General features: G+C 40.7%; 1 protein-coding gene across 1 annotated transcript in view; it reads right to left on the bottom strand.

The window, feature by feature from the left end:
• The window catches only part of Cd28 (CD28 molecule), a gene marked incomplete at its 5' end in the record, with an annotated part of 114,771 nt that overhangs the window by 29,997 nt on the left and 59,019 nt on the right, over positions 1-25,755 (bottom strand). The window lies entirely within an intron of this gene.

Raw genomic sequence — 25,755 nt, 5'->3', positions numbered from 1 at the left:
AAGCCCTATTTTTCATGTCCACTTTTATTTTTGAAAACTTGAAGTGGAAACAAAAGAGGGAAAGTCCATCTGGATGAATTAGGTTGAGGAGCAGTGTCCCTGGACAGCTTAGCAAACTTGCTCCAAAGACCCAAAGTTCCAGGCATTGCCATTTATACCTAAAGCTCATTCAACTTTTCTGAATTTAGGTTTTCTCACCTTTAAAATGGTACTGATAATGTAGTAACTGATTTCCTTACTTTATGGATCTGATTAAGAAATGAATAAAATAATATACTGTAACACATTAAATAAATAAATAAATCAAGGTTTACCTATATTCTTACCACAATGATAAAAATACTTAATATTCTGAGCCATTATTTTATGTAGTTTTGTGTATAATTTTCAACAGATATGTGTCATTACTTGTTAATCTCAAATGCATCTCTATGTGATAATTTTTATTAATTTTTAGCTGGTACATAAAATAGTAAACATATTAATCAAGTGCCATATGATGTTTTGATATAAGTATACATTTTGAAATGTTTAAATCAGGTTAAGCATTATCTCTTCAAGTATTTCCTCTCTCTCTCTCTCTCTTTCTGTGTGTGTGTGTGTGTGTGTGTGTGTGTATAGGTGGTTGTACTTGTGTGTATGGAGAGCAGAGGTTGATGTTAGGTGTCTTCTAAAATCACCTTCCACCTTACTTGTTGAGACGGAGTCACTCACTCAACCCAGAATCCACCTATATCCACTCCTTCCCCACCACACAGAACTGGTGTGCAGACATGTGCCATACTGGATTTTACTTTGGAGCTAGAGATCTGAATTCAGGTCCTCATGCTTATACATAGAAAATGCTTTGCAAATTTAGCCATCTCCCAGCCACATTCATCATTATTTTATGATCAAGATATTTAAACTCTTTTTTTCTAGCTTTAACTTTTTGTTACATTATATACAGCCATTCTATTTTGTAGTAGCACACCATTTTATTTTGTAGTAACCTTTATCTAACTGTGGCTTAGTGCCCATTAATTTCTCTCCTCTTCCCCAATCTTTCCTCCCCTCTTCTCTCCCCATCTTTTGGTAACCACTGTTCCACTCTCAATTTTTTTAAACATACATATATTTTAAACATATTCTAAAACATACATATATTTAAACATATTTTTTAAATATGTAGCCCAGCTGGCCTCAAACATGTAAACCTTTTGACATTACCTCTTGAATGCTGGTATTATAGACGTGGTCCATAATAGCTGGTTCTACTCTAGTTCAAGGCAATCAATGCTTTATTATATTTTAAAGTGTGTGTGTGTATGTGTGTGTGCATGCACATGTGAGTGCAAATGCCTAAAGAATTGAGAAGAGAATGTCAGATCCTTTGGAGCTGGAGTTTCAGGCAGTTGTAAGTTGTGGGTGCTGGGAATTGAACTCAGGTCCTCAGCCAGAACAACAAGTGTTCTTAACCACTGAGCCATCTCTCTAGCCCCTTAACTTACTTATCTTAATGTAGTGATCTCCATTGCTGCCCACACAACAGTATTCCATTCTTTTTCATTGCTGGGTCTATATGAACCACATGCTCTTCAACCATTCATTAATTAAGAGTCACTTAGGTTATTGCCACATCTTGTCTGATGTGAATAGTGGTTCAGTGTTCTTATCTCTTCCACTACTGATTTAGTTTCCCTAGGATATACACTCATTAGTAGGATGACCAAATCACATGGTGGTTCCTTTTCCCATACATCCTTATCAACATTTGTCATTCTTCTTTTCAGCAATAGCTATTCTGACTGTACTGAGGAGGTACCACTCTGTGGCTTTGATTTGTGTGATAATGAATGATGTTGAACAACTTTCTTATGTTTGCTTTCCCTTTGTGATGTCTTCTTTTGAGAAATATCTATCAAAGTTAAAAACTCATTCTTAATTGAGCTATTTACATCTTTCTCCATCAATTTTTGGAGTTCTTTAGATATTCTAGATACCAATCCTTTATCAGACGCATATTTTGCTAATGTTTTCTTGCATTTGGCATATGATTTCTTCGTTTTGTTATTTTTAGTGACTTTCAAGTTTAATATACTGACATTCACCTGTTTTTGCTTTTGTTTTTATGCTTTTGAATTCTTCTCCAAAATGTCTTTGCCTGCCCCAACGTCCTGAAGCTTATTCTTTATAAACATCATTTTAATTGGTCCATCATTTTTAATTCTGTCCCCCCTATGTGGTTCTTCATTTTCTATATTAGAATGTTACAGCAAGTGTGTGTTCCACAGTTCTCTAAGGTTTATAACAAATATATACATATATATGCCTCAGTTCTTTATGATTTATAAAAAAGGATAAATGTTCTCAGGCATATTAAAGACAATGAAATAGCATCTAGTTCATTTTACACATGCGATGATGCTTAAGTGACTCAGACTTACATGGAAATGAAACGGTGCAATTGACATGGCTTGACTCCTTTATTGGACAGGGAGATAAGCTGAATCTCTGGGTAAAGTGACCTTCACAGATTTAAAAAAACAGCAATAAGTGTACTCAATTCTTTTTTGTTTGTTTGTTTTGTTTTGTTTTCAAGATAAGGTTTCTCTGTAGCTTTGGAGGCTGTCCTGGAACTCACTCTGTAGTCCAGGCTGGCCTCGAACTCACAGAGATCCACCTACGTCTGCCTCCCCAGTGCTGGGATTAAAGGTGTGCGCCCCCACTGTCTGGCATGTACTCGATTCTTTAAAGAAGATTTTATTTATTTATTTATATTTATTTATTTATTTATTTATTTATTTATTTATTTATGAGCATGTGTATGCAACATGTGTGCAGGTACCGTGAGAGGCCAGGAGAGGGTGTCATACTCCCCTGGAACTGGAGTTACAGGCAGTTGTGAGCTTCCTGATGTGGGTGATGACACCAATTCCTGTCCTATGGAAAAGAAGCAAGAGCTCTTAATTGCTGAGCCATCTCCCCAGCCCTCTGTGCACTAGCTGTAATCAATAGACTGATAGAATTTTGTTTTCTTTCTTTAGAATAAAAAGAAACACATGCTGACATTTGTCCCTTCCCCTTTCAAAACTATGTATAACACTGAAAAAACCTCTATGGCCATATCACCCTGAACTCATGGGATTGATTGCCTCTTAAAAAAAAAAAAAAAAAAAAAAAGCAAACTATTTTATTTGTCAACTCACATTTGCTCTTGAGATTCAATGGCACTCATGTAATCCTAAGAAGTAGAAATGACGGAGATAAAATAAGGAATTTTAGCCCTGTCGATGCACAAAGCTACTCTGCTGCATGTCTGTAAATAACATTCACCAAGATAACTAATATATGTACATAGACCAGCTGAGCACTTGAACAACACCAACAATCTATGTACCAATTTACATTCCTACTGACATTTGATAGTCAACAGAAAGATGTAACTACCATCCCCATTTGCAGAAGAGAACATTGATCCCAGTGAGGATTAATAAGACTCAAGAAGGCCGGGCGTTACTGGCGTACACCTTTAATCCCAGCACTCAGGAGGCTGAGACAGGTCGATCTCTGTGAGTTCAAGGCCAGCCTGGTCTCTAGAGCAAGTTTCAGGACAGGCTCCAAAGCTCCAGAGAAACCCTGTCTTGAAAAACAGAAAAGAAGAGAGGAGGAGAAGGAAGAGAATGAGGAGGATGAGGAGGAGGAGGACCTGTAGCTAGTTACTGGCACGGGGAACAAGCCAAGCCAGATCCAAATTCCAGCTGGACAGTTGCTGTTCATTTTCTTTTCTAATTCTCTCCACAGCTCCTCCTTGCAGAGCGAATGCTCCCATGGTGGTTGTAGGATAATAATGAAGCCAGAGACTCTGCTTTATAGTATTGCACCAGCTACTAGTATTTTTTTTAAGAACTTATTGAAAAATGACAGACAATGGTGAAGTTAAGAAAGATGTGGTATTATCACAAACCAGCAGAACCAAAGTCTCACAAAGAAAACTATGCTAAACTCAGAAGAAATGAAAAGCAGGAAAATGCTGCTCCACTGATCGTCTAATCCCACTGAGTGAGCTAGCATTAAAAAACCTTTGCGAGAACGACTTATGAGGTTTTTATCAAGAATTACATTAAACAATGTTGGGAAAATTTTCTTAAAGCAATTACCTAAACTTTGGCCGCTTAGCGAGGAAGGCTTATCACTCGGATAAAAGCTGTAGCTAAAATTTATTAGAGGCTTCCAGCCCCATTGTGCTAAGCAAGATGCATGCTTCATCTGCTTAATCCTCTCTACCACCCCAGGAGGTCAGAACCATCATTATCTCCATTACATGGTTAAGGAAACAAAAGCACAGGATGGTTAAGTAATGTGCCCACAATGCAACTCTAAGCAGCTGTCTTAGTTTGTTTCATTCTGCTAAATGTGACTCTAACGCAGTCAACCTTCCTAATACTGCAGCCCTTTCATACAATTCCTCATGGTGTGGTGGCCCCCCAACCATAAACTTAAACTTTTCATTGCTACCTCATAACTGTAATTTTGCTACTGTTAGGAATCATCATGTAAATATCTAGTATGCAGCATATTTGATATGCAACTCCCAAAGGGTCTCTATCCACAGGCTGAGAACTGCTGCTCTAAAATCTTTAGTCAGGAAGGTGAGGTTTTCAGTGCTTCCATGCTGACTTTATGTTCATGTGGACTCCGTCAACAGAGAAAGCAAAGCCGGTACAGTCTTGATAACATCTGAAAGGAAGTTGTCCTGACCAGACAAAGAACTCACATGCTGTCAGCCAGACGGATATATCATGAACCCAGGCAACATGCTCCTGTCAGTCTGAAGAAAGCAAAGGGGGCGTGGCATCATGAACATGGAGAAAGTGTGCTGGCCCAGGACTCTCACCAGGGCCATCACAGCAGGATAGGTTTACATATCTGACATTGTTTGCTAAGAAGATGGTTATCAGTGAAGTGTCCGACTAGTCTCAAAATTCTGTATTTCTGAAACTCTGATGGTTTCACTGAGGTCCCTGTAAAGATAGCCATCTACCTCCAGGTTGGCATGATAGGCAGCAAGCGTCCTGTGTCTGGCTGATTTGCCATTTAAAACAAAACAAATAACAACAGCAACAACTGGGATATTTCCTGAAGCCCAGAATGGTAATTAAATATGACTGGCAGTGGGAGGAAAAGGTAAGGAATGTATTTCACTCTGTTTCTTGTATTGAACCTGACTTGACCTTCATCTTTTCCTGACCATGCAATCAGTGGGAGGGTAAGCAGGCCACCTCTGACCTCTTCAGGAACTGCAACCCCGTCCTATTCTTGGGAAAGCTGTCATGCTTTGGCTTCCTTCTCCACTGCTACAATTTTTACAGCCCTTCATCCTCTTAAAGCAGCATCCCCAGGAAATAAAACTGTTAACTTCAACATTGCTCTCTGTGGCTGCTCATGTTACTGCCCCCCCATGGGAATCTGTTCCTCCACCCCACCTCGCCGTGGCTCCATGTCTCCTACCCTTTCCTACAAGTTCCCACACTCACTGAATAAGGAGGGTCAATCTGAACACATCTGTCCACTTTCCGGAATGTCACAGAAGAGTAACAGCTGTTGACCTCTGTTCCAGACACATTGTCCTGTTTGTCCCAAAGGCAGCTTGGATGAACTCCAGCTAATATATACAAACTCTACTTCCTACAGGGAATGTAGGGCCAGGATGCTGCACTCCCCAGTGCTTTGGTTGTGGCATAAATGCAACCTGCTTTTAAGAACTGGATCCTATTACTAATAAGTAATTATTATACTTATGGCTAAAGTTTATTAAGCATTTGCTATGTGTCCAATGTAGGACAAATCCAGAAGCAGTATTCTTTTCTTCCTAAGTGCTTGATTAACTTTACACACACACACACACACACACACACACACACACACACACACACGTGCACATGAAAGAGAGACTTTATTAATTTCCCACAGGTACACATCACGAAATTGAAATTAAGTGCTTTCTTCTGGAAATAGAAAGGAGAGGTACTTGGGAAGGAGAGAAGGAACTGAACAGTGATATGAGAGAATAAAGAAGCTATTAGGAAGCAAAGTCAGGTAGATCAAGAGTTTGAGTGCCACAGTAGTAAAGTGAGGATAATAAACACTATACTGTTTATGATACATATTGCTTAGCATTTGTGACTAAAGTTATGTAACGTTTGATCTACTTGCACATATGCTTTTTTCTGAGCAGAATTTCTGGCATTCAGAAAGCCTAGCATTAACCAATGAATAAAGACCACTGGACTGAATTTTTTACTAGAAACAAGAGCTCTAATCCAAATATTTGAGGATGAGTTGAAAACTTATTTATTCCCATGATAAAAAAAATAATGTTACATATTTATCTCACAATTCTATTACAGAAAAAAATAGACCTATAAGAGCTGAGAAAAGTTAAAATTAAAATAGGCATGAATTCTCACTTTTGTGTTAAAACAATGATACAAAGGGGAGATGGACTGTCAGGAGATAACTGGGTTTGAATATTAGATAACATTACCTTGATAATCTTTGGCTACATATGAAATGTATAATTATATATAGAATATAAATGTTAATTAATAGTGATGACTTTAAAATGAAAACACTAATTGTATAAATTAAGCCAAAACTTGGTATCTGATGTTCCCTAGAATATTCCTTGAATATATTTCTAGTGGAACTGGCTATCATAACACCAGAAGACATAAACCTCACAAAAATGAGCACTTTGCCTCATATATGAAGTTTGATCTTAAGTATAATGACATGAAAATAAAAAGGGAACATTTAAAAATAGGGAGGGTGAAAATGGTAGACAAAAGTGAATGAGAGAGCTTAATGGAGGGATTTAATATTATAAGATATATGTATATGTAATTTAATTTAATTTAATCCATTGTTTTATGCCATTAATGTGTTAACATAAAGAATTAAAATGATGCCCAATGGAAAAAAAAAAAAAGAGTTTGAGTGCCAGCCTGGTCTGTAAAATGTTTGCGGCCAGCCTGAGCTACATGATGCGATCCTGTCTCTTAAAGAAAGCACCAGGAAGAAGAATAGGAGAACACTATTAAGAACTAAGGAAAGGTCTAAGTGAATCTAGTTTGTCCAGAAACACCCACAACAGTAACAGTAGATAGGGTGTCTTCTACACGTTGCCTGGAGAATAATTCCAGACTACTTTTGTGCTCACAGAATGTAGCTGCCCTGATGGCTCAGGCTGCTCAGATTTGGAGTGCCTGGCACCAGGCTCATCGCTCTGTTCATTGCAGACACAATGGACACTAGAAATATGGGGACATCTCATCCCCTTGGGAGTTGGCTCTGGGCCGATTTCTCCTACAATCGCTCATAGTGTGTTGTTTACTCATGTTTGCTACACCAAATTGTTACAGGTCTCTACTGCAGTCATGTAGCTGATTTCTGAACAGAAAAATAAGACTAGGAAAGTCTATATATCCCACAAGCCACCTTAAAAACATACTCATTCACCCAACAGACTGGTTCAGAGAGCATACAAGATAAAGGGAATCCCCTTATCCCCAAAGAATTTAAGCCTTGAAAAAACATTGATGAAGAAAGCCCTAAGCTACCTGGACAGGCTTGTGTGGGCAGAGTCACCATGATATAGAAAATAAGTAGAACTGTCCAGACCACAGTCAAAGGTGAACTTACTTTTCAGTATACACTACCAATAAAAGCCTAAAGCTGTTTGGCCAGCTTGTAGACCCACAAAGAGTTCAGTGAGACTGCAATGAAAAGACACCAAGGAAGGCCTGAGCTGTGGGAGGCAAGTCATACAGAGAGCTTGCTCTCTGAACTGAGCTCTGTGAAGAAGCCTGGCATTATGGCACAGCACGCACACCTGCTTCTCTGTCACAGACATAGACGGCATCAGCATCGTAGAGCCAGTCTTTAGAACATCAGCTTCTCACGATTGATACCAACTGCCTTAAGCTCTGTGTCCAACCTGATTTCTGAGTACTTCTAGCACAGGAAAATGGAAGGTGGGGCTTAGGCTGTGGAACACCCAGCTCAGGACCATAACAAGGGGGTCAGATTACAAACTGTTCCTCTCCACCTGTTCCTTGAATCTTGGCAATTTTCCTCTGTGGGGGCTTGTAAAGGATAATAAATTACTGCCTTCCACTTGCTAATTCAGTTTTAAATCAAGTAAGAAAGACCAAAAAAGGCAAAGGAGCCAAGCTGCTGGATAGAAAACGGTCACCAAGAAAAACTACTGGAGACTATGGCTAAGACCTGTAGCCACCACGTGCATGCAAGAATTCAACACATCTCTCTGTCTGCCACAGGCATTGTGGAAAACTGCAGGTACTGCCTCCAGAGAGAGTCTTTACCACTAAGCAGAGAAAGGTTGGTCCCAACAGTGAAGATGAGATACAGGAGAGTCAGGGGGATTGTTTACATTGAGAGAGAAAGCAGCAAGATTTCAAATCGACAAGATACATCAGAGAGAGAAGAATTGGAGGCCTGAGGAGATGGTCTCCAGTGGGGGTGAGGGAACAAAGAGGAAAGGAAGTGGCCCAGAACGTAAGCCAATTTCTTAGTATTCGTTGTCTAGGAAAACAGAAACTACAGATTGACAAACACTGATCAGGCACTTTTCCAGTTCACCCGTATTGTCTAAGAAAAGCCTTGTGTGGAGCTTTTAGTCCATTTTATTGATGAGAAGACCTAGGAAACTACCACTAAGAACTCAGGTACACTGCTCCCAGCTCTGAAGTTATGATCTAGGGGAAGCTGGTGAATGCCTGGACTTCTTGCTCTTTGTCATTAAACCACAGTTCCATAATAAGCTTGCAGTAGGCTGTGTGAACTGACAGAAGAAACAGCATCTCAAACCAACACCTCGGTGTCAGATGCTGTGGCATACATTTGGAATCCCTATACTCCTGTGGATCTTGAGTTTAAAGTCAGCCTGGGGTGCATGAGACCTGGTAGTAAGGAGGAAGGGAGGGAGGGAGGGAGGGAGAGAGGGAGGGAGGGAGGAGAGAGGGAGGGAGGGAGGGAAGCTAGCTCATACACTGTGGTGGGTGATGGGTGAATAGTCTGTTAATTTTTACATTCAGTTTTTAAAGTCTTTGGAGGCATGATCAAACATTTCTTCTCTCTCTTATCCCTCCCTCCAAAATGCAGATATAGAAGCATTTTTATTTCAGTGGAGAGAGTGAGAATACAGTGATTAGTTCAGGGTGCCGCAGACATTTGGCTAACCTCTCAGGCCTGCTATTGCTGCTGTCTCTGATGAGAGTCAGACTTCCTAAAAATAGCATCTGTAAGGTGGCTGTGCAGTGGAAAGTGGCAGACTGAATAACAATTTGCACTATGCCTTCAGGTGCGGTCCCTGAGGAATCTGAGACTACAGCCCGAGGGCACTGGGAGGGCTCTGTCTGGCTGCTGGACTGTGTCCAGGTCCCGAAGGGTGTAGATTCAAAAAAAATTCTATTCTTTTGTCAGATCACTACATAGAGAACAGTTGTGTGGAAATATACAATTTGTACCCAAGATTATGGGCTGTCTCTCAGCTCTGTCTAAGCTCTAAATCTATTGCTATTTCTAATTCTTGGAAATCCAGTGTCTGACTTGGTCTACAAACTGACAAATGTGTATGATGGATCTGTGCAGACAAGGGGCTCACAAGTGCTTCTTGACTCATCCTTTTCTGCTACCCAAACTGAAATAATATATCACATGGAAGTGGATATGAAAATGAGATTTGTTGAAAATGCAACACTCCTATTACATCCTGATAATTAAGCCTGACTATTCTTTTTTTAGTATCAAATATTTTATTATACATAAATAATTTTATTTTTTATTTTATTTCTCCAGCCTGATCTTGACCCCTTTGCTCATCATTCCTCCCTCTCTGCAACTGGATTCCAGAGTTCAGCTCAGTGTTTAGCTGTGGGTGTCTGCTTCTGCTTCCATCAGCTACTGGATGAAGGCTCTAGGATGGCATATAAGGTAGTCATCAATCTCATTATCAGAGAAGGGCATTTAAGGTACCCCCCCCAGACTATTGCTTAGATTGTTAGTTGGGGTCAACCTTGTAGATCTCTGAACATTTCCCTAGTTCCCTAGTTTCCCTAGTGCCCGATTTCTCTTTAAATCTATAGTGGCTCCTTCTATTATGGTATCTCTTTTCTTGCTCCCCTCTATTCTTCCCCTGACTCTATCTTCCTGCTCTCTCATGTCCTCCTCTCCCCTCCTCTTCTCCCCTTTTCTTTCTCCTAACTCCTTCCCTCCCCCACCCCTGCCAAGCTCCCAAGTAGCTCAGGAGATCTTGTCTCTGTCTTTATTTTTTTTTCAAAGGAATATTTTGCACTAAAATACTGTGGAAAAAATATCTGTGATTTCTACTGATGACAAAGTCACAAGTTAAGCTAAAATTACTGTGGTTCCTTGCCTAAATATATCATTGCAGTGTTAAATTTCAGCTAAAGAGGATAGTGAATAATGAAAATGTCATTTTCCTCCAAACCAAGTTTATATAGACCCTGAGCTAAGCCCTGGGTAATCAGAACATCTGACAGCCATCAGTGTGTCATCTACCAACATATGGATAAAACACACACACACACACACACACACACACACACACACACACACACACACACTCCAAGCACTGTATCATTTGAGAACTGGAATCTGAAGGCATCTTAGCGACATCCCTGAGTGATGATACTTCCCAGATGGTTTTTATAGTAAAAGATCACAAAACAGACATTATAAATAACGTTATACACTTCAGCCTCAGTAGACTCATAATCATCTATTTGCAAATGCTGGCTGAATGTGGATGGCAGCTCCCACCATGGTCTTGATGCTTGGGGCAGAATCACAAGCTCCACCAGTTCCTTGTCTAGGACTTGAATTTTCTTGCATCTTAGATGAAGTGCAACTTTCCATTCTGACCACTATTACTCAGCTGAGGTGAGAACTTAAATCCATGGTAGGAGGACCTCACTCAAGCTTTTTTTGTTCATCTGTTTGATTGTTTTTTATTTTTATGTGTGTATGTATGTACACACCATGTGGGGAGTGTCCATGGAGGCCAGAAGAGGGTGTTGGATCACCTGGAACTAGGCTTACAGGCAACTATGAGCCCCCCAAAGTGGGCACTTAAACCAAACTCTGGTCCTTTATAAGAATGGCAAGTACTCTTAAGTACTGAACCATCTCTCCAGCCCTAAGAGTTCTTGTTCTAGATGATGAAATAAAGCCCCCCAACTTGTTGCACACATTCAGCACACACTTTTGCATGCTGTGTCCTGTGGCTCTAACATCCTTGGAGGACATCTGCCAGGTAGGACATACAACCCCCTCACACCATAGGAGACTCCTGACATTGTGTCTCTTTTGCTTTCTCCTCTAAAACACCAATTCTTTTTAGCCTTCGGGTCATTAGCTTCCTCTCTGTGATATGTGCTTCCCTTTTCACTCTCTGCAAGGCTTGTGTCTTCTCCTGGCACTTTCATTGCTGTTGTTGGGGGTTTTGTTTGTTTGTTTGTTTGTTTGGGGGGTTATTTTTTCTTCTTTTAATTTGTCTTGCTTCACCTTTAAAAAATGTATTATTCTTTGACAATTTCATATACATATACAATGTCCCCCCCCCCTTCATTGTGCCAGCTGGTTTTTCTGTCAATTTGACATTAGCTAGGGTCTTTTGGGGAAAGAGACTCCTCACTTTCGAAAATGCTTCCTACAGGCTTGCCTGTAGGAAAAGTCTATGGGGGCATTTTCTTGTTTAATAGTTGATGTGGGAGAGCCCAGGCCCCTGTGGATGGTGCCACCCCTAGGCAGGTGATCAAAGTTATATGGGAAAACAGGCTGAACAAATCATGAGGAGCAAGCCAGTAAACAACATTCCACTATGATTCTGATGCAGATTCTGCCCCGGTCCCTGTCTTGAGTTCCTGCTCTGATCTGCTTCATGATGACTATAAGCTAGAAGATGAACGGAACCCTTTCTTCCAAAAGCTGCTTTTGGTCGTGATGTTTATTACAGCAATTGAAAGCAAGCCAGGGCATTACCATTCACCCATGACACCCTCTCTTGCCTCCGGCCCATTTCTGCTGGACATTGTCTTCTCAGTAGGTCTCCCTCTTGTTTTCGTGTATTTTCCTTGTTTGTTGGAGGTAGGGGTGTGACTCATTGAGTCTAATTAGGATTGCTTTCATGGTGTATTTTCTGGAGCATGGCTAACTGAACAGCGGCTAGACCCCTGAAGACTATGAGTGGCCCTCTCCTGGCAACCACTGACTTCCAATAGCTCCTCAGGAAGGGGTGACAGCCTCATGATATAATTCGATGAGACTTCATCTTGTTCAGGTCTTGTGCAAGTAGCCAATCCGTGAGTATAGTGGCCATGTGATGTGAACCAGACAGCATTTCATTCTTTCTAGTCCCCCCACCCTCTGCCCACTTCTGCAATGTTCTTCCATCCTTGGAGAGAGTGATCTAGACATCCCATTTAGAGACAAGTACTCAAAAACCACTTTCTCTCTGTGCTGGAACCAATTTTGAGTCTCTGCATTGATCATTGCTCACTGAAAAGAGAAGCTTCTCTGACCAAGGCTGAGAACAGTACCAATCTATAGGTATAAACACAGGTATTTAGAGGCAGTCCAACACCATCATCCATTTAATAGCTGTAGGTTACCCTTAGGCCTCCTCCCATCCATGGGCTTTTAACCAAGTTTACAGCACAAGGCATTCATTCTCTCCTATGGAACAAGCCTCAATCCAACTAGGAAACAGCTGGTTATTACTATAACAGCCATGCCACTATTGCACCAGTGGGCACATCTGACAGTCATTTTTTACCACCTTATGAGTTTCTTCTTGTTCTTTACCTCAACATGCAGTCTGTTTTCCATAAATGAATACAATTTATAATTATTTCATGTATATTTTTGTCTGTGCTTATCTCCTCTGTTAGGGGGCAAATTTCTTATAGACAAGAATCATGCCTGATTTGTTTACTTCTGCATTCTAGCACCATACATGCCTGCATCTAATAGGCACTCAACAAAAAAAGGGTAATTACTGAACATTCTCTATTATAATGTGAAGTTCTATGAAATAAAATGCATGTTCTAAGCTCCTGTAGCAAAGCAGTTGAGGAAGCTGAGCAGAATGAAGTTTATCAGTCAGTGTATACCAGAGTCCTCTGGGATAGGAAACAGAATCATAATCCTACCTGATTTGGTTTGATGGTCTGTCACCTGTCGACTCAACTGTCATAATCACTCAGCATGCTGTGCCAATACCTCACAATGTGTGGGTTATCCTGTGACTACTTCTCTGATTCTTAGAAGGATAGCTATATAAAACATAGAGTTACTTAATCTCTGGAATAATGAAGTTTGCAGCCTGAAGCAAATTCTAGTCCTGGCTAGCAAGGTAAATTTTCAGCCAGAGTTACAGTACCAGAACAGGTCAGAATGGAGGTACAAATCTCCTCACTGGACTCTACTTCCTCAGCAAACCATTTATTCATACAAAAGTGGTTAATGAGTTTACTATAGGCCCTTTTGTATAGGCTGGGAAGATAAAGCCAAATAAAGCATTTCAAGTGGCTCAAGGCAGACAATTTCAAAATAAATTTCTGCTTCCAAATTAATGGAAACAGAGATGCTATATTCTGGCTCATATAGAATTATCTTTCTAAAACATCCATACACTATGTAAATAGCCCACTTTATAAGAACACCCACAGAAGAATGGATGAGACTGTGCAAATTCATGTGTACAGTCATAGTTGTTGTCTCTCATGAGATCATGAAGTATAAAAAAGAAAAATGGACACTTCTCCCACAGATATGCAAAGCAGACTTCACCATTTAATACAATGACTGTTCCTTTAAGGGATGTCTGGAGTTACTGCCCAGCCCAGCCCAATAAGCACAATGGAACATTTTCCTTGAGATTACCTCACTCCTGCTGACCCACACAGGAAATAATTATTTTGGTAGTCTCCCATAAACAGTGAAATATACTTGCTTGAAAAATAAGCTCTTTGACCCTGTAAGTCAGTGGCTTCATGAGCACACCAAACCTAGTATCCTTCCAAATCCAACAATTTTGTACGTAAATGGTTCCTTATTCTTGGATTGTGGGTTCCCAGATCCAGGCTTCACTTGAGAGTTCTGCCAAAATGCCACCACAGACAGTGGTTTCCTTGTATTTTGGCCTAAAGAAGAATGTAGCATCAAAGAAAAATTATATTTCTTTCCTAAGATAGAATTTGGAAATTCAACAGATGTCCTAGCAACAAATTCAAACACTGTAGTCATGGCTGAGAAATCAGTCCTGCTCTTTCAGACATCCACCCTAGGGTGTGCCAAAGAAATGAAACATCGTTTAAAAGAGTGACCATTTGGAGCAGAGTTTTTGAGTCTAAGTGAAAAGTCAAGCTCCCCATTCTACAGGGGTCAGCTATCATGGCTCTTTCTTTCACTACAGGATCCCCAAAGGCAGCAATCTAAAGGAAAGTCATGAAGAGTTCAAGCAACCTGTCTGTGAGAGAAGTCAGGCTACACAAGAATTAGAGCCATAAGGTCATGTTCCCAACTGAAGTTGAGACTACTGTATTGAACTCACAAGTCACTACCTTGGGATAAAAGTCTGTCAGGACCACCTGACAAGACACCCAAACTGGAAGAAGCTAAAGATAATGGGTATGTTTTCCTATCTTGTTCAATAGTCTGCAACTGAGCAGCTCAAGACTCAAAGTGTCAACTCGATAGTCAGAACTCTGTTACCTTCCATCAAGTAGCTACACCCTTATCTTTCAGGTCACAACCCGGAAATTGCAGCATTTCTGCTTATTTCCCATTGACCAAAATTAGTCATGTGGCCAACATAGGTTCATGGTTGTTCCCATTTGCATATTTGGAATTCTGTGACTGTGAGCAAAAGGAAAATCAATGTAGGAGACAGTCAGGAGTCTGTCATACTTGTCAGACAATTTCATTTCATGGTAGGTGAGTTGTCAGAAGATGTAACCTCTTGCCTTACAAGGCTTTTGTAGTACCCATGCCTCCCAAAACACTCTACATATCAGACCCCCATGCTAGTTTGATACACTGGCCTGCTAAGGAGTGAGTGAAAGAACAGAGCTGCAGTCCCTGTGAACAATTGTGTGGTAACAGCTGGCCAGATGTGTAAGCACCTCTGACCAACCCTGTAGAACAAAGACTCTACCTTGAGCACCACAACCCAGCTATTGCTCCCATAGTTGTGAGGGCCACCTGGTTTCATTTTGTCTTCCCCTATCCATAATAGGAGAGTCATCCAATAATGAGTCGGGGACTTGACTCCCAGACAATTAACTTTGGAACGGAAAAAGAATATCTCCAAACCCCCAAAGATGGTAAATTAGTACAAGAAAGGACCTATGTGTCCACTCGGGACTTCTCTAAGAGCTTCTGGGACAAGTCCAAGAAAGAGGTCATGTAGAGAAGAGGCTTGGGGAGTCCCTGGGCCAGTTCTCTGCTTGTGTCATCTTGGAGTGAAACTGGCTGACTTCTAAAGGGTTATAGAATTCCTCACAGGAACTTCCTACAGATTTTCATTCACTAAGGAGGAATGAAAGAAGGCTCTGTGCTGAGTGGATTACAATCCCACCTGGTGTTTACACCAAACTACAGGATGTGTTTAATATCCTGGCATGAATAGGCCATCACTTGGCGGCATTGAACAGCACCTGCTTACAGTGTCCACTCTGGCCAAATAAACTTAATGACACTCTTATATCAAGTGATATAAGAACCAAATACATGCATGCTCTATATTTCAAAGATAGACTAAGAGGCAAACCAGTAATGGGAACCACAATGAAACAAGTTCTTCCTAGAGGAACGAGACAGAGAAGTAAATTTGTTTTGTACTGTTAGCAGAAATCATGTGATACTGCTACTAAATTATTAGTGTCATGGCAAAAAAAAAAGAGAGAGAGAACGTATTTGAGGTAAGAAATATTGATAAACAACCTTTACTCAACATAGACCTATAAACCACAGAAGCGTGGAGGTTTAACCAGTCATACGCCTGATGCTTGTAATTTTATACAACACATTCATTATGACATATAAATACAGATAATGCACATACATGCCATAGAACCTTAACAATATTTTAATTACAAAACTATTCCAAATTCCAACTTAGGTCTTTAGTCAGGAAACATTAGCACATCCTTTTCCTGTTTCTGCCTTGTCTAAAAGCTGGAACAAAACTCTTGGAAGGGATCCAGGGTGTGAGGAAGAAATTATTTTAAGTGTTGTTATGTATGAGAGGGGCAGCAGGGCAACACGAGTTGACCTCCATATCTGAAGCTATCCTTAAAAGCAGAGTCCTAAAAAGACTCTGCTGTGCTCATTTTTGGCAGTGGGCAAGGGAATTTGTACGAATGGCTGACTCTCAGATCTGTTTAGTCACTCCTTCCTCTGCTCTGTACAGCCCTCCATTAGCACTTACCTCATTCATTACACTGTAATTATTTGTTCACAGGCCTGTCTCCTGTGAAGGCCTGTGACATGGGAAGGAGTTAAGGACACTAGCTCAGGAGCCAAACTATCTGAATTTGAATCCTAGATCTGTGACTAGTCTCCGTGACCCCAAGCAAGCCCCTTAACTTTGCCAAGCTTCTGTTTTACCATCTGCAAAGGCAAGTTAATAATGGGCCATTAGACTGTCAGCTGTGAAAATCTCATGACAAATGAATGAAAATACTCCCTTCCTTAAAGAACATCTCCAGCGATGGTTCGTGTTCTCACTTAGATAGAAACCACTCATCTGTGCATTCCCATCCATGGCGTGTCTAACTCCTGAAAGCATGAGAAAGTGAGGGGAAGGACAGACATCTTCAATGTCCTTGCTTGTCTGCTACAGTGTACTCATAGGACTTCTTTGCTGGGTACTTCCGAGAAGAAAACGAGGCATCTGTGGCCCAGCTCCAGGAATTTTCCTCTTAGACAAGAGATGCCCTCACAGGGTACATCTCAAACACTACGCTCCCAGCTTTGTCCTATTGGACAGACCCACATTTTTCCTCTCCAACAGAAAACAAACATTCTCTATTTTGCCTCAGGAGCTGGCTCTCCCACGTGCTTTCATGCTGTCTCTAGGTCCAGGTGGGAAAGATAGGAATTCTGGGTCCTGCTTGCAGTTTCATAGGCCCTCATGCTAAGCCCTTCCCTGAAACTTGAACTGATCAATCATAAGCAGGATAGTTTGACTTGCATCTCTCATTTAGTGCATCATTTCCCAATGCATCCTATTCATTGCACTGTCTCTAAAACTCTGTGGCTTAAAAACAAGAAGTTTTTCATCCAGATGGTAGCACAACCTGTAATCCCAGCAATAGGGGTACGAAGGCGGGAGCATCACAAGTTTGAAGCCTACCTAAACTGCATACCAAGCCCTCAGTCTTGAAAATTTAAATTCATATTTCTAAGCTTTCAGAATTTTATGAAATGTTCTTCTTGGAAGTAACTGAAAGGTAGACTTGTGAATGATTGAAGAGTTGAAGGAACAAGATTTGACTTGATCTGACCACTTTGGATGCTATTGCCTGGACGCCTGAACTTCTCCCTTCCAACTGGATTCCATCAATTACATGAGACTCTTTGGGTAGCAACAGAAAGACCTAATTTGTCCTGTCTACCCTTACCCTGACTGATTAGATTTGGTGATTTTGGCAACCCTCTTCATAGCCCTCATTCTGGTTGTATGACCCTCTTCATAGAAACAGCTCTTGCTGAGTTCTCTCCATTCACTCTCTTGGTCCCCTCAAATCTAAGAGCAGTAACAGCTTCCCAACATTGATAGTCTCCCTGGTCCTCTGATACCCTTCTTAGTCCTATTAACCCTTTCCACACTCCTGAAAAAAATGTCCCTTTGTTAAAATCTCTTTCAGGACACTGAACATGTTGGCTCATATCTAAACTAATGGTACATGGACAGGAGGCAGGAGGATCACTGTAAATTCAAGGTCAACCTGATCTACATAATAAGTTCCAAGCCAGCCAGGGTTATGTAGCTATCAAGCCACAGAAAAGAAAACCCCACAAAATGTAAAGTTAGAAATAAAGTCTTTTCATGGAAAACTCATCTATTGACTACCAGAGCCCTCACTAAAATAAGTGGCCAAATACAACAGGACGACTACTGAAGAGGGAAACACTGGCCCTTCCCAGTCTGGTGTCATTGAGCATTTGTCTCATGCAAAACAGAATGATCTTTTGTCTCATCACACCTTGCTCCATCAGTCTTCTGACAGCCTGACTTACAGCGTTGTTCTGCTTAAAGAGATGGACCCTTATCAAACCGCCCCTGCTACTCAGTTTCTTTTGTTGGTTATATATCTCTTCTCAAATCAATAAATAATAGTAAGTGGAAAATCAAAAGGAAGTAGAAGTGACAGAATTAACTGTTTACTTTTAGTTCAATGGAGAAGAGATCACAGATTTGAAGAAGTGACATTCTAATGTCGAAAGCTCTCAGATCAACACACAAAGATACCATCTGAAGTTTGCAGGATGCAAGCTTCTGAGACTCTCACCTCTAAGTGAACATAGACACAAACTCAGTTTTTGTTTTCTGCCTTTCCATAGAGTTCCATCTTCCCTTTCATATTTTAATGTGTTTGACTATTTGTCCATATTTACAACTGTAGGCACAAATTTCTCACAGCCTAAAACTTCATGTGAGGATGAATTCTTGCTAGGACAATATCAGTAAAGATTAGCCCATTGAAAAATATCTAACGACAGCAGCCAAATGATCATTGTTTTTCTAAAATTAGTAAATGGCAGAAAGTGAAAATACCCTCAGTTCAACATCTAAACCTTCTCAGTCTATCGATGCCCTATCTCATGAAGTCACTGACACAATACAGCAAGTTTTGTGCATTCTGTGACCCATAGTCTGAAACACGGTCCCCAGCTCTTTTCTTCTATTCCAGCCTGACTTTCCAGCCCTCAATACTTATTTGTAACCCACACACTCAGGTGCAGCCTCCACAACACTTTTCTTTTCTTTTTTTTTTTTTTCAGACAATTCACTATTTCTCTTGTATAAAAACCCCTTATGTGGTGGCCACAGCTGGAGGTCAGTGAATTCCTGGTGAGGACACTTGGTGAACACAGTCTCTTGCCAGGGGTCATGAGTCAGATAGGAATGGGTCTTCGAGATGGCATCAAAGGTGGCCTTGGCAAAGTTGTGCAGGGTGGCAGTGCAGTCTCTGGCTTATGGGTAGCAGTCATTAATACCTACCAGCAGCAGCAGCTTTTTGGGCACAGGAGCAGAGATGATTCCAGTGCCTCTGGGGGCAGGGATGAGACGTAACAACACAGCAAGTGGCTTGTCACTTTGCAGGGAACAGTGTGGGGGCTTGCCAATCTTGTTCTCCCAGTAGTCTCTCTGCACAGAGACAATAGAAAGCTTGGCCAAGACGATGGCACCTCAGATGGTAGTGGCTACCTCCTTGGAGCACTTAATACCAAGACCAATATGACCATTGTAGTCCCCAATATCGACAAAACCTGGACTGCTGGCCAGCCAGACTCTGCTTCTGCACTGGCACGATCTTTAGACCTCAACCTTTAGGGATGCCACCAGGAAAAAAAATCAACAATCTCAGATTCCTTAATGGGTAGGGAAAACAGGTAGATCTCCTCCAGGGACTTGATCTTCATGTCCTTAACCAGGTGGCCCAGCTTGGTAACGCAAATATTCACTACTTTTTCTTCAGCTTTACCTCCACGATCCCCAAGGCCTCAACCATGGTCATAGCCTCTACCATGACCATGGCCCCTAAGACTGCTGCTGAATCCTTGGTGAAAGCCACCACGGCCTCCTAATCCTGGGCCCCCAGGCCTCCCAACCATTCAGCTGCTCCAGCATCATATGCCATTTGGTATTTTCCCAAAATAGAAGCCCCCGAAACACTTTTCAATCATGGTATTCTTGTAAAGAACGTTCTCTGTCCTCTGAGCACTGGTGTCGCTCACTCACTACCTTGTCACTCAGTAAACTGAATTTTTTTTAACCATCCTGCTGCCTTCGTCCAACCCTTTTGTCTTAGGGCTTCTACTGCTGTGATGAAACACCATGACCAAAAGCAAGTTTGGAAGGAAAGGGTTTATTTTGCTTACTCTTCCAGATCATAATTCATCCTCATTGAAAACAGCCAGGGCAGAAATTCAAACAGGGCAGGAACCTGGAAGCAGGAGATGATGCTGAGGCCATGGAGGAGTACTGCTTACTGGCTTGCTCTTATGGCTTGCCCAGCCTGCTCTCTTACAGAACCTAGGACTACCATCCCAGGAGAAGTACCACCCACAATTGGCTGGACCCTCCCCTGTCAGTCACTAATTAAGAAAATACCATACAGGCTGCCTATAGCTTAATCTTACGGAGGCATTTTCTCAATTGAGGTTCCCTCCTCTCAGGTGACACTAGCTAGTGTGAAGTTGACATAAAAACTAGCCAGCACACTGTTGCTGGGACAATTCTTGGTGACTTTAATATCCTTTCAATAGTCTGATGTCTTGTGTTCCTTTAGTCAACCCTCTTGAGTTGGCCTCTCCAGAGCAACAAGCAACTGGACCCATTTGTCATTTTCATTAACTGGACCCCCTTCATAATCTTAATTTCAAGCATTCCATTCTGCAGTCACAATCCCCAATATCTCAGATGACTCTGTTACCCCAGTGCCCTTCAGTTAACTAAGCCTATATTTTATCTTCCACACATCCTTCACAGTTTCCTTTTTATGTAAGGCTCAATAACCATCACTATATTCAAACTCCCTGTATTTTCTCTGCTTCTTTTATAATCCTCTGGTAAACTCCAAGATTATCTAAATCCAGTTTAACTGTTCCAAGCCTGTGTTTGAATACGGCTAAGAACAAGCATACAACCATTTTGACTGTTCTCTATACTGACTCTTTACAAAACATTCAACTTGCTTTTATAGAAACTACGATCCTCTTTCTTTTTCTATTCACTGGTTGATCTGCTGTCTCATTAAATAATAAGTAGTATACCAGTAAATGAAAATGATACATACAGCTCAGGGAATAAACACATTGACTCTTGGTGAGCAAATAGGTCAACTGAAGAGATCAGAAGTGTAGCATGTAACATGAATCACCCACCAACACAGGGTGTTCAAAGTGCTATGTGCCCCAGCCTAGGTATACCACAGGTATAAATAACTCCAGTGACTTAGTCAGACAGTTAAGTAAAGGAAGCTGAGAGAGTATCTACTGGTCATGTGCACAAAGAAGTTGTAGATTCTGTAAAGGTACCAGAGGCTTTACCTCCTACCGCTTTTGTTTCCAGTTCTGAGAGACTGGCCTACATTTCTTGAGTTTGTAGTAAGTCTGTTGATGAATCTATTTATTTATTTGCCATAAGCCTCATACTTTATCCACACAACCATATTGGCTTGTCCCATAATGCCATTTCCTAGTTGATGTTGTATAAATATCAAATTACTCAAGATTAAGTAGCTTCTCCAGAAGTGAATTATTTTCTCTACACAGCACGAGTTTACCACAAAGACAGCATTTCTCAACGACTTGTTTTCATTATTACTCTCCCAGTAAAGAATCTTTTTAGACTTTATTTACCTAACTGATGCTCTATGGGTTTTTAATACCATAGTTATGCTATATACTTGCTTATACATTGTACATATATCCATGCTTGATATATTAAAAGTGATTTACACACATAATCAACTTTCATCCCTGGGGGTGATTTCTCCTCTGTTGAGAATGCATGATTTAGAAAGAGCATAGGAGGTACATCCTGCAGATGGCTGTTAGCTGTGGCTGATGAGGTAGGCACAGATGGGGCACTCCTTTGGGGAAGCATCTGCTTTAGTGGTTAAACTCTTCTCTTGATACTTCATTTCATTTCTTTTATTATGTCTTTCTTGCCTTGCTATCTTTATCCATAACAATTGAGTTCATGTTTTTCATTAAAATGGTGTGTGCCCCAGTACCAGACTAGGACCAATAATAAGCAGTTTCTTTAAGCTGAGATATAAAAGTATCTATGAATAGTATTGTCTAGGATTGTTGTACTATTTTTGCACCATCTTGCCTCCATCCTATTTTACTATGGATAGCATATGTGTTATTAACATTAGCATCGTGATTCAGATGCCCAAATGACACCATTCAGAAGAAATATGAAAAGTAGGAATGAAGAAATGAAAAAAGAAAGAAACAAAGAAAGAAAGGAAGAGTGGAAGGAAGGATGGATGGAAGGAAGGAAGAAGAGAGGAAGGGAGAGAAGAGGAGACACAGCTTCTGTCTTATATCCCAAAATTCCAAGGGGAACCATAAAATGCCAATGTAATAGTAGAATATTGTTCTATTGTATTAGAAAGGTCAGCTTGCTCCTCTAGTGTTCATATCTAATACTGAGAAGTTACTTCAAGTTATTTTCTTGGATCTGTAGCCAGAAAAAAAATGCTATTCCGTGTATACCTAATAAGCCTCCAGCAGTAATCTATGTTTGGAGCACAGAGAGAATTCCTGATGCTCATTTTTCTACTTTGCCTTGTCCTTCTCAGCCCTCAGTGTGCAGGAATAACATACCCCTGCACAAGTGTTAGCAGTATCAGAGCTCCAAAATATCCATGAAAAATGAGCTTGACACATTAGATAATATCGGAACAGCTGGGAAACAGTTCTAGAGGAAATCTGAATACTGATTATGATTAGCTGGTATTTATTTACCCAAAAGGTGGGTCTTGCTATTAGCAATTAAGCCAGGCCAGGAAACTAAAATATCTAAAACAAGTAATTGTCTCATGTCCCTTTCCCAGTAGAAAGTTTGCATCTTGAGTATAAAACATAAACTATTATAGGAGAATAAGAGGGCAGATTGATAAAAATACAAAATGCAGTTCTTACAGGCATTCAAAATATGCAGCAAAACTGTCCAGCCATTCTCATCTAAAACCTTTTATTTTATATCTGTACCTACACTTCTTCTTTAGGTAGAATTGGAATTTGTGTACTTATAAGTTAATATATAAAATTATCTTCCTCTTTGGTACTGTATGCTCCATAAGAAGCAGAACCTTGTGGAATCCGCTCATCACCATAGCCCACAGCAAACACAGGACCTGTACATACTAGATGCCCAAGGCACTTACTTAGAAGAATTCAATAAATCCAGTGGAAGCAAAGATGTTTTGACATGATGCTTTTTTCAATGCACAGATACTATGAAAATATATTTTTCTTTTTCTCATCTGTCTTGATTTTTCTTTAATATCCCAGAGCTACGTTGTGCTCAGCTGGGTTTACCAAGCCATGATCCCCAACCTATGTGACTTACTACTGGGGGAGACAAATTCAAACCAAGAAATTGCCATACAACAACATGTGAGAAACATGTCTATGTAAGGGGAAAGGGGCAGCAATCCAACTGTGTCCTGCAGAAATTTAAATTGTGCTTTGGCAGACAACCTTCTAAGGATGAGAGGAAATGTACTTGCAGAATTGAATTTTCATTTTTTTAAAATCATTTCACTGGAAATGAATCCAGTGCTGTATAGTTTTATGCCAACTTAACACAAACTGAAGTCATGTGAGAGGAGGGAGTCTCAATTAGGAAAATGTCTCCATAAGATAGGGCTATAGGCAAGTCTGTGGGGCATTTTCTTAATTAGTAATTAATGGGGAAAGACCCGGCCCATGTAAGCACACCATCCCTCATCTGGTGGTCCTGAGTTCTATAAGAAAGCAGGCTGAGCAAGCCTTGAGGAGCAAGCCAGTAAGCAGCATCCCTCCATGGCATCTGTATCAGCTCCTGCCTCCAGGTTCCAACTTGAGTTCCTGTCCTGACTTTTTTCAATGAGGGATTACAGTGTAGAATTTAAGTCAAATAAACCCTTTCCTCCCCAGCTGTCTTTTGGTCATGGTGTTTCATCATAGCAATAGTAACTATAACAAAAACAAAGCCAAGCCAACTCGAGAGCTTTTTTCACCTAATTCCTTCAAGGTCTTGGCTTAAGCAACACTCAGAAGTATCTCCACTGATTCCATTGTGCTTACACACACACACACACACACACACACACACACACACACACACACACACTCACACACAAAACTAGCTGAGCCCTTCCACTAGACTAGGAAGCCCATGAGACCAAAGAATGTCCCTACTCTCTTGATAATTATATTTCCAGAGCTTACAACTATTTTTCATGCATAGCAAGTGCACAGGAAATACTTGATGAAAAACTCTCTTACAGTGTATTTTATTTTTCTCTTTTTAAACTCATTTATCTCATTCTATTAAAATTAATAGAAAATTATTTCCCTCTCTGTGTAATATTATTTGCCTTTTCTTTCAAGATTTTTTTTCTCAAATTGCCCCAGGCAGTGTCATTCAACAACTGGAAATGAACCGTACTTTGTGCATCCACACCCAGGGAAGAATTGACCCTGAGGAGTATATCTAATGCTGCCTCCTCTACTCTTGACAGGTGGCCACAAGAAGCAGCTCTATTTGTAGGCTCCTAGAATTGTTCCCCCATGGGGTTTCTCTTGCCTCCTAGATACACAGAATCCAAAGAACTTAAGCTGAAAAAGCAAGAGTTTCTTTTAGAGAATAGTTAATGTTCTCAGGGGAACAGCAACAGGTCAGCATTCCCTTCCTGTACCCAAAATTCATTCTCACCCCCTGCTTTCACTTACATGGTGTGTGCGGGGGGGGGGGGGGTAATGGGAATAATGTCCTGGCTTAAGTGGTCCAGATGTTTAAAAATAAAACAGGCCGGGAGGCAGAAGCACGTGTATCTCTGAGTTCAAGACTAGCCTGGTCTACAAGTGCTAGTTCCAGAACAGCTTCCAAAACCGCAGAGAAACCCTGTCTCAAAAAACTAATAAATAAATAAATAAATAAATAAATAAATAAATAAAATAAAAACGTAGGAAGGACCCTGAAAGAGATCTAGTCCTAGGCACCCAGAAGTCTCTACAGCCAGTGGATCCTGAGTTTGTTGCCTCCTTGGGCCATCTGGCAGTCAGAGAAGGTTATTTTAAGTCATGGCAAGACATGTGGCAACCTCAGAAACCACACCCTTTGAAAGTTAACCTTGCCCGCCAGCATGGGGCATGTCTGACAGCAACAGGGGGCAGGAAACAAAGACTGTGCTATGGGCTTGCCAGCCCCACAGAAACGCTGTTGACTCCTTAAAAACATAGTGATTAGGACAAGTGATTTAGTCTTTTATGTACTAAATGTTCTAAAAGCTGGAAAAGTCAATCAAACTTGGATGTTTCCAGCTGTCCAGATGTGTCCTAGATTTGGCCTGAATGTCAGGAAAAGACTTGGATTGATTTAAATGTGAAGTATTTTTTTTTCACTGTAGAAATAACCTTTTTTTTAATTATACAGTCTTTCACATGACCCTTGAAGGAAACAAGAAAATATAGTTACTGAGGAGAAATGATGTTGGTTCTTACATGTATTAGCTAAAAGTAGACATAGCATTAGAAGAAGAGTTTCAAGTTTCTCTTATTAGCTTAAGGTTTAATACACAGGATGAGTGGATGGAGTGGCGAATGTTTGTAATCCCGGCACTCAGGGGGCTGAGGCAGGAGGATTGATGTGACTCTGAGGCCAGCCTGGACAGTATAATATTTTTAAGGCTAGCCTGGGCTACACAGTAAGACCCT

This window comes from Cricetulus griseus, chromosome 2 (genome assembly GCF_003668045.3).
Source record: "Cricetulus griseus strain 17A/GY chromosome 2, alternate assembly CriGri-PICRH-1.0, whole genome shotgun sequence".
Lineage (NCBI taxonomy): Eukaryota > Metazoa > Chordata > Mammalia > Rodentia > Cricetidae > Cricetulus > Cricetulus griseus.
The sequence above is the reverse complement of the archived record's forward strand: the minus strand, read 5'-3'. Positions and strand labels throughout refer to the sequence as shown.